Raw genomic sequence first — 8,657 nt, 5'->3', positions numbered from 1 at the left:
TTTTTTAACTTAAAAAATTGTATATAAAGGAATCCAATACAGAGCCATAAGGATTATAGCTCTTGATAATATTTTTTTGTAAATAGAAATCTATGTCGTTTAAACATAGTACAAATAATTCTTGTGTACTTCACTGAGTTTGACAAATTTATGCAATAAGTCAAAAGAGAAATCATTTTTTTTTCTCCTAGGCACTAATCCCCTCATTAGTAGCCTGAACAGCTTTCTAATACAAAAGAAATGTAAACTGAAATTGCCATTATAAGAATATTGATTTGGTGATTCCTTTGTAAGGTGCATGTCTTAATATTTAAGTGATAAATCGAGTTAACGCAGTGTTAACTTGCTGTAGACACGCCCCCACCCAGTAGTTACTTAGGAGTCCTCTCGGTTATCGGATCGACTGTCTTGGTAGTGCTTGTGTTCACATCATCCTTATTTCACTCCTTATTGCACCCTTATTACAGGGAAAAACACAGAACATAGGGTTTAGTACTATCTGTGGCTTCAGTCATCCACTGGAGCTCTTGGAATGTACCCCCCACAACTATAGGGGAGATTACTGTATATTATCTCTCTGGACAATCTTATACTTCCACATGCTTCAGTTAAGATCTATACGCTTATGACTTCACCTACGTATTTCCACTCTAGTTTCTTTGTCTCGAGCACAAAGTACAAACCTTCAATTACCTAACAGCTCTTGGATATCCCCCAGATAGCTAGGTCCAGGTCCTATCATTGATCCCCCAAAGCCTGATTGTCTCCATTTCTTATATTTTCCAATGGAACCACAGAATTATTCATCAATAATCTAAACCAGAGAGAAAGGTGTTGCCTATGTTATAATCCACACATCCAGTCAGTCAAGTCCTACTGATTTTACTTCAAGTATTTTCTCAGTCTTTCCACCTGTGAACAACGTCACCGCCTTCCTTAGTCTTGGCCATTATGATCTCTAACCGAGAGTCCCTGAAGATCCTCCTAACTGGTCTCACTGGCTCGAGTCTTCCCCTTTGACTACACTTGAGTCAGGACAATCTTTCTACGCAAACATCTGTGACATATAATAACAGAAAGGAGAGTATAGAATGAGATTTTTGATAAGCAATACTGAGGGATTTTTAGATATTTAAAGATCTATCAGGACATTTTGGGATCCAGGAAAAATCAGCTCAGATACACAGAGGGCTCTTCTCATTAACTGCTTATAAAGTTGACAAAGATGTAATGATGGAGATGATGATAATGAAGATGAAATAAAAACATGACTTGTAGATTCTCTAACACATTGCCTAATGAAGCAGACCAATGGGACAACTAAATAAATCGGGAAGTCGTAGAGTTAGTGGAGTTCAGAAGACAGAGGAGTATTCTCTCTAGATTGTTCCCTTTTTCCTAATCCCTTTCTAGCTATCTTTCAAAGGCTGGAGAGAAATCGGTTCTGTGATGTGAATTGCATACTGACTATTCACAGTTGACCACCTCTGCTGGGCAAGACTCACCAATCCCAAGGAATGTACAAAGTCAGGTTCCAAAACACAGGCTGGCCGTCTAGTTAAGCAGACCAGTGGGGAAGTAAATAAACTGGGAAGTAGTGGAGTTAGGCTCAGGGGACCCATTTATCTTTAGGGCTGGCCCCAGAATGGATGTGGAAGTCAGACTGAATCTGTGTCCAAAGCAGCATTCAAGCAGATGTCACTAGACTGAGAACCCAGGAGGCTGCTCGAGGCAACATCAAATGATGAACACAGAAACTGATAAAGCATGCTAGTGCACTGAATTATTAACTATAAAAATAACAAATAATTGTGAATTTTATATCTGTGACTTTAGTTATAACAATATACTGGTCAACAAAAACAAAAAGGTAAAGCATATAAATGAATAACAAAAGTATACAAAAGTCCTTTTTATATTCAAGAAGTTATTAGTTACACAATTTGTAAAAATAAATACATACGTATAAATGTAAAAAGATTGCAAAAATGTAAAACAATACACCTTTTTCACTAATATTTTCATTTGGAAAATATAGTTATTTTTCATAGAGATATATTATTTGTATGCAATAGATTTATGATTATTTTAAATAAATTACTCAATAAACATATTTTTCATTTCTTAGTTTTAATGTCTAATCTAAACAGATATAATATCAATAGATATAACCCACATAAACAAAAGCGCTCTGGAGTTGTCAATAACTTTTAAGATTATAAAGAGATATTGAGGCCAAAAATTTAACCACTACCGCCTTTAGGCAGTAAACTTATGAACTACCTAACATGGCTGACAGCATGCAGTAGAATGGCTTAATTTGAACAAAATGAATCAATTTGAGCAACATAAAGGTAGAAGCCTGAGGAGGTACTGTTGAGAAATCAAGGACAGTCCTCACAATTATGCAAAGTCAGTAGAAAATACCCCATCTGCTCATCCTTCTGGCAGTACCCCTTCTACCCCCTCAGGTGCAGAAAGGTATCAGTATGGCACCATTTCCAGGTGCAGAGACCACAGATGTATAAACAACCTTCCACCTGAAGTCAAAGAATGTGCCAGAGCTTTCAGCTCTGTTTACATCTCTCTTACAGGCAAAAAATTTTTATTTAGCCAGTGCCACTGGGAAGGTGGGGAAGTGGAAGCTCTATGTGAAATGACACAAAAAGTATTCTTTTCAAAGCTGCAGTACCAAGAGTGTAATGGGAAAATGATCCAAGGGGATAATGTTTCAAAGCACAGAGATGTGAAATATACTCTTCAAATGCAGTGATACTATGTAGTGTTCTATACCATTAAATTGTAACCGCCTGGAGTAAATTTTTAAATGTGCCATTTACAACAGTTACCAAAATGAGTGAAGGTGATCCTTTTATTTTCATTCTACTTATACTGTGTATATAAGTAGTATTTCTTGGAGAAAGTTTGAGAACAATTTCTCAAACCAGATGGCCAATATTACTATCACCACTTCAGTGTCATATATTTAAACACTGGGCAGAATGTTTGAGTCAATCTGAAATAAACCTAAGAAAATAATTCAAGTTCACTGAAGATCAGGCCAACTTGTATTCTATTTGGATGCCTTGTTTTTCCGCTGATGCACATTAACAGGTATGATGCGAGTGTGAATTTACTGAGGCACAAGTCAAAACCTGAGATTTGTGTTGTGACTGTGCGAATTAACAGGCTTGCCAAAACCTGTACTGACTGAAACTCACAGATCCTTCTTTCTAAGCCTATCAAGTATTTGACAGATCTACTTTCAAGCTTCTGCAAAGATATTACTAGCTTGTGAATAATTGTGCTTCCCATGCAAAAACTTTTTAAAAAAATAGTAAGATTGCTTTCTTCAGAATAATGGTAACCCATTATAATAACCCAGAAAACCAAAATATCAAAAATCTGATGAGTTCAGTGACGTGGTCCTCTCCCATCAGGCACCCACGTCAGTGTCAGGGTGGCCTTAGCAGTCTCTCATTGGCCTCTGAGTTTTCCTTTCTTTCAAAGGGCCTGTACTTGTTTTGTTTGAGACTTTTTTGCTTTTGGTTTGAACACCCTTTCCCATGACGATTTCCTATGGGTGCTGGGTTCTTTTGGGTACTTCACAGCAGGCAGAATATTACATTTTAGAATCAAAAGAAACAAAATACTTACTGTTTCATAGAATGATTAAGAACAAAGAAACAAATTTCCTGATCATTTAAATATATATACTTTCAGTGGTATAAGGTTCCCTTAGATAAATCATTCTCATTTTTTATTCATATTAATTTCTGAAACAGAGACTAAAATATCTCAGAAAGCTTTCCAAGAATGTTATCTTTTATACCCAACTTGAGCACTCATTGCCAACTACCAAGCTCACAAAACTTATTTTATAAAATAAGCTCTGAATGAATGAAACATCAGTATCAAAGCAATTATGTATTATTTAACCACTTAGCCTACGCATGTGTTTTTTATCATCCCTGCTTTCAGTTGTCTGCATCAAAATCAATGAAATGTAAAAAGAAAACAGAGTTTCAACTGTTGGACCATCATGATTCTGTCCAAATGATTCACTGATGAGTACCCTTCGTTTACCTTTTATTCCCGTTGTGATTCTCCCCCACAAATCTTTGACATGAGCAAAAGTTGCTTCTATAAATTATTCTTTATGAAACTCTTCTTTACATTTATGCTTTGTCAGATCACGTCACTTAGTCTCCTGAAGTTCTGAGAAGCTGTATCTACTTGCAAAAATCCTTTGCAAATCACAGACACTTTTCCTTGCACCAGCCGAACAACCTGAGGCAGGAGGACTTGAGTACGTGACACAAGGCAGCATGTTTGTCTGTGAGCTCTTGGCTTCAGTGTCTTGGGAAATTCTGACATGGGAAAATAATTCCCAAATTGTGTTGTCCTCGGGAAGCGGCCCAGTTCCAGTTGTTTTCAAGGTGTTAAAATGTTTCCCATCTGTTATCAAATAACTACTAATCACCCTCCATACCCTATCCAGGCTTTGGCAGGACTCCAGGAACACAAATATAAATAATATAAATAAAATAGAGTCTCTGATCTCAAGAGGCTCATAGACTAGTAAACAGAAACACACTGAGGAAAATTCAGCACAGAATGTGAGTATTACGCATTCACTCACATTGAGACGCCCGATGCCTGGCCCTGTGTGAACGTGATGGGGGAAGGGAGCCCAGAGGAAAGGCCCTTAGCCCACCTGGATGGTTCCTAGGTGATTTCCTGGGTGAAATAACATTTAAATTGTTATTTATACACAGATGCAGACAGAGGCAAGGGCATTCTGGGTGAATAAAGGTCACAGTCAAAAGCAGAAGAGTGTGAAATGTCATGAACAGTGCAGGAATCTATGCTACTTGCTATTTCCAGGACATTAAATGCTAGGATTAGAGAAGTGGCCAATGACATTGGAGTTCTGTGAAGGGGAAAGAGCTGAGCTGAAAATTACCAAATAGCACCCATTTCTCAAGGAGCCCTTGACAAAAAGGAACTCAGAAAGCCTGAAGGCATTCTCTCAGCAAAGAATTATAAACTCATTAGGCTAACATAGCTATTGTATAGAATCTGGGTAATCTTCCATGTGATACAGACAGAAAAAGGAGGTTAGATACATATCAGGGAAATGAATAGGAAGGTTAGCAAGACTGAAGAACTGAATTTCTCACAGGCATACAACACACATATTCACACACACACTCCAAGATAGCAACTTATTTGCACTAGCTAAAAAATATTTACTTAATACACAGGCGCGTCTGAAGCCACTAGCCAGGTCCTGGTTGCCCTGAAAGTGAGTGAAAACAATCTAACCAGTTTAAACCAGATCCCTGCTCGCTTCGGTTCCATATACACATCCTACCTTCTGCAACATCTAAAACTGGAGACACCCTTATTGTAGGCTTCTGTGAGGAGACTAAGGAGAAGACAGAGGAGTATTATCTCTAGATCGTCCCCTTTTTCCTAATCCCTTTCTAGCTGTCTTTCAAAGGGCTGGAGAGAAATTGGTCTGTGATGTGAATTGCACACTCACTATTCACAGCTGACCACATCCGCTGGGCAAGACTCACCAATCCCAAGGAATGTACAAACTCAGGTTCCAAAACACAGGCTGTCTGATCATTCTGGCCATCTAAATTGGGAACTAATTAAATGTTTTAACTGGAAGTCTCTCCTCGCTGCAGCAGAACAGAGTCATTTTGAAGCAAACATATCAATGGAACACTTCTTTGGGAAAATCCAGTTCAACTACAAGAAACAACTGCTCTGGTTGGCAGCACAATCTATTCCTACTTGATACCCCCCACCCCACCCTGCAATGCATACACACAGGCTAAATATCACTTAGGCTGAGAAGTGTAACCACAGAGAAAGGATGACATTGAATCTCACAGATGTCAAAGTCATCAGAAACAGTTTGTTCTTACGTAGGTAAGATTTCAACCCAGTCCACTGGGGCTGATGAAAGATTATATAAATTATTTGTGTAAAGGAGCTTTTAGAGCAGCACTTAAACATGTTGGGTGTCGTTCAAATGCAGTAAGAGTAGGAGGTTAAGTTATTCATTTCATTTCCATTAGTAATTAGATGTTGGCTGAGCATTTCTCTTGCTTGGCAACCCCTTTAACAGGTATAATATTCTGAGGCAGCAAAGCTCTAATTCTCTCGAGGTGAGGCGTCTCCACCTGAACTCATAACCAAGCTTCTTTAGAGAGACAGCTGAAATGGTTAGATTAGCCTATGCAGATCTAAGAAGTGAGTCTGACCAGAAACCCTGAAGGCCAGAAATAGGAAGCTGTCAAGAGATTTGAGATGCAACATCTCCACTTGGATTTATAGCCCAAGCTTCTTTAGGAAATCAGAAGCCTTTAGCCCACAAGTTTCATTTGATATTGGATATCATCCCACTCAACTGTTTCTGATGCAAAAATTAGTGTAAAACATGAAAACAGCTGCAACAAATTCCCAAATAAGACTTCAAGTTGTTCAGGAAGGGCTCTCGGGCAAGAACTGTCTCGATTAAAGATTGCTATCAGTGTTGAGTGACGTGACTACTTAATAGGAGTCAGAAGCTGTGCAAGGTGATGGTGCAAAGATATGACAAAGACACATAAAAGAGGGTAGACACACAAAAGGATACCCTTGATACTGCAAGGCAAGTTCAGTGAGCATAATGTGGTACAGAAGCTCAGGAAAGAAATTCTGAAAGGAAATCTGGCCTAAACTAGATTTTGCACAGTTTAAATTTTGGTCACTTCAAGAAAGAATGGGATGGGTATTCCAGGTAGAGGGAGAAGAATAACCCGAATAATGCATATGGTTTCACCATAAGCAATTTGATATTACCAGACTGCACCTTGAGGAATGAAGGTGGGTAGGTAAGTAGAAGACAGAATTCCGAAAAGACAAATATCTTTATTTACTGAAAAAAAAAAACCGTTGGAAAAAAAGAACTCTCTTGAAAATCAGAAAAGACTAATTTTAAATGTGGCCAAAACATTTTAAGAAGCATATAACAAAATTGAATAGCTGAATAACCAAGATAATTTTGAATATTTGATTGCATCATTAGTAGTCATAGAAATGCAAGCAAACTTTCATGTTATGATAAAGAACTTATACTTTTTCCTCTGAGTAATGATAAGCCATTGAATAAGTTAGACAGAAAACCAGGAAAAAAATAGACAATACAAGTAGATCCACAGAGGATCCCAGTATTGATACAGCAGTTTATATGGATATAATGGGCCTACAATGGCCAGAATATTCTTGAAAAAGAATAAAGTCGAAGGACTTACTTTACCAGATAATAAGACATTATAAAGCAAGAGTAATAAAAACAAATAGATCAGTGGAATAGACCAGAAGATCCAGAAACAAACACTAATATACAAGCTCTCCAGCTTTGATTAAGGCGGAACTGCCAACGCACCATCTCTCAGTAAATGATGCTGCATCATCTGGACATGCATATGAAAAATGACTCCCACCTCACATCACAAACAAAGAGCAGTTCTAGGCGTATTACAGACCTAAATATGAAAGGTAAAACATTGAAACTTCTAGAAGAAAACATAGAAAAATATTTTTATGACTTGGGGGCAGGCAAAGTTTATTTAAACAGGACTCATGAAGGACTAATCTTAAAGGAAATGATAAATTGGATTACATTAAAAACTAGAAACTTCTGTTAATCAAAAGACTATTCAGAGAGTGTAAATGCTTATGTATAATCTGTATCCATATCAATTATCTCTCCATCCCACAAAAGTGTTCATTCAAAATATATAAAGAACTCTTACAAATCAGAAAAAAGACACATTTAGTAATGTGAACAGACATCTGAACACCCAAGAAACATATGAATATTTCATCAGTAATCAGGGAAATGGAAAATGAACCACAGTGAGAGAACTAGACATTCGCGACTAGGCAAACTGAGAAGGACGGACCACACCAAGTGCAGGCAAGCTCACAGAGCTGCTGGTGCTCTCAAACGATGATGCAGGAATATAAATTGGTGCAGTCACTTTGGAGGACCCTCTGGTAGCAACCGCCCACACCGGACAGAAGTGTACTCTGTGCCCTAATAACTTCATTCTAGGTATGCATTTTCTCAACATAAAAGCATAATATTTTCACCCAAATAAATGTTTAGAGTATCATTCTTTGTAACAGTCCCAGGCTGAAAAACGCTCAAATGCTCACTAACGGTAGAATGGATAAATGAATTATGGTTTATTCACATAACGGAATACCACACAGTCGTGATAATGAATATTCCACAACTACATTCAAGCATATGGACAATTTCACAAACACAAATGTTAGAGGAATGAAGCTTTACAATAAAAGTATATTCCAGTATATTCCACGTGGTTTCATTCTCCAAAATATAAAATATGTTGTGAGAAATCAGGATAGTAATTATCCTTGGGGTAGATAATGACTAGAAGGTGATACAGAGAGGAGAATTTACGGATGCTAACAATCTGCTTTTTACCTGAATGGTGGTTACACAGGTATATTCAGGTGATGAAAGTCACTTGCCTGTGCACTTGGGATATGTGCACCAGTCTGTACATTGTATCACTTCAACACACAGGCTAAAAGGCTTCTAGAAGAGTCAAGCAGGTAAAGTA

Source organism: Desmodus rotundus, chromosome 11, assembly GCF_022682495.2.
Source record: "Desmodus rotundus isolate HL8 chromosome 11, HLdesRot8A.1, whole genome shotgun sequence".
In the NCBI taxonomy this organism is placed as follows: domain Eukaryota; kingdom Metazoa; phylum Chordata; class Mammalia; order Chiroptera; family Phyllostomidae; genus Desmodus; species Desmodus rotundus.
Note: the sequence above shows the minus strand (reverse complement) of the source record.